Genomic DNA, 2,033 nt, shown 5'->3' with positions numbered 1-2,033 from the left:
CCCAGGAGCTGGGATGGGGATTTGCCCCAGGAGCTGGGATGGAGGTTTCCTGCTCCCTGCAGGCAGGTGCAGAGGGATGGACACGGCCCTGCCTCCCCCAGGTCTGGCAGGACGGGAATTCTCCTCTGGCAGGGCGGGCAGGGCCAGCCTGGAGCTCACAGGGAGGAAGGAGGGTCAGTGGCAGGAATTCTTCACCTTTCACACCACAATCCCTGCTCAGGGCAAACCCAGCTCAGCTCTGAGCTCCCCAGGACCTTCCCAAAGCCCCAACACACAATTTAAAACCAAGGTGAAATGAAATTCAAAGGAGTCCCCATCTCCTGCTGGAGGAGGGAGCTGAGCTGGGCACGAGCTGAGGACACCAATGACCCTTCCCAGCTCCCCTGGGTCACCCAGGGCCCGGCAGGAATGAGCAGGAGCTGCTGCTGCAGCACCCAAAATCCCCAAATTCCATGTTCCTGGTGGAAAAGCGACTCCCCCGGGGCAGAAACCTCCTCGGGGTCCCGGGGGGTTTGGGGAGGATTCCCTGGAGCAGCGCTGGGGACAGCAGCTCAGCCTCTCCCAGGACAGCAGCGAGCTCTCCTAAAAGGGACATTGAGGCTCAGAAGGAGGAAAAGGTGTTTTAAAAGGCAATGAGCTCGTGGAGGTTTCTCCAGGAAAACAGGAACGTGTCATGTTCATACCCAGCACATTGCAAAGGGGAGCAGAGCCCTGCCCTGGCAGCACAAATCCAGGGAAAATCCAGGAAAAAAATAACCCCCCAAAGTGCTGCTTTCCTGCCCAAAATCTGGGAGCACCCAGAGCTGCACATCCTGAGGCTGCACCTCCTGGAAGGGATGGCTGCATTCACACCTCTCCTATTAATTATTAATAATAATAATAATAATTCATAATAACCTGCTTCTCCAGCAACATCCAGGCAGGAAAGGGCAGCCCTGGAAGGGAACTCTCTGTGTCCACCCTCGGTGTCACCTCCACCACAGAAATCATCAGCTCTGCAATTTTTTTGAAATATTTTACTATTAAAGCCTGAAATATATTCAGAGCACCAAATGACACCTCCACTAAATGTGCTTTTTCAGCCCCTAGCCAAGTTTAAAAATAAACTTTGCATCTGTTAGCATTCTATTTCGGCATAAAAGAGAGCAGAACAAATCCTTATAATTTTAAAGATAAAATACTCCACTGAAGATAATGCCACTGCACCACTGCTGGATAACTTCACAGCAGCCAAAGACTCCGTGTTGTAAACCCTTTTATGAGGCTTTAGTGCTTGGAAATGAAATTGTAAATGGGGAAGCGCAGATTGCTTTGATTTAGGGAATTGTTGCCATTAAAGAGTTTACAAAGAAGCCGGTGCTGCGTCCCCGAGGTGTCGGGGGAAGAGCTCCCAACTCCTCATAAAAATCATTGGTATTCCAGGGCTGCTGCTCAGTGCAGCAGGAAAAATCCTGAGCAGTCCTGGTGACCCAGGAGAGAGAGGCAGGGAGATTTCAGTTCTATTCCAATTAAAGGAAAAGGAAAAGTAAGAAACTCTTTATTTGTTGCACGTGGGTTACTGGACTCCCCAGTCTCTGAACCAGACTTCCCAAATCCCTGTGTTGATGGAATTATCCCTCTCAGTTTGCTCCCTGCCCTGGCCTGGACAGGTGGCAGAGGGACAAGGCAGGAAGGGACACTCAGAAGAGGAGAGGTTCCTGGAGCAGGCTCTGATCCCTCAGCCCCACCTGAGCACCCCAGGACAGGAGCCAAGGCTTCAAACAAACTGGAAATCGCTGCCTGCTGGGAAACTCCTGAGCCAGGCAGGACAAATTCCTGCAGGATGTGTTCAGGGACCCAAGTGAACCTCAGCTGATCTGCTCCTGAAGTTGTTTTCCAGGCTGTTTCTCACGGGCTGCAGAGCTGACCTGAGAATTCATTTTCCATGGGGACAGAGGGGAGGGAGAAGCTCCACGGCAGGGCACGAGGAGAGGGTGAGACAACAGTGAGAGAAATGCCAATGTACAAGCCAGAGAGGCTCCAGGAAAATTAAA

This window comes from Parus major, chromosome 22 (genome assembly GCF_001522545.3).
Source record: "Parus major isolate Abel chromosome 22, Parus_major1.1, whole genome shotgun sequence".
Classification (NCBI taxonomy): Eukaryota; Metazoa; Chordata; class Aves; order Passeriformes; family Paridae; genus Parus; species Parus major.
This window is presented reverse-complemented; position numbering follows the sequence as displayed.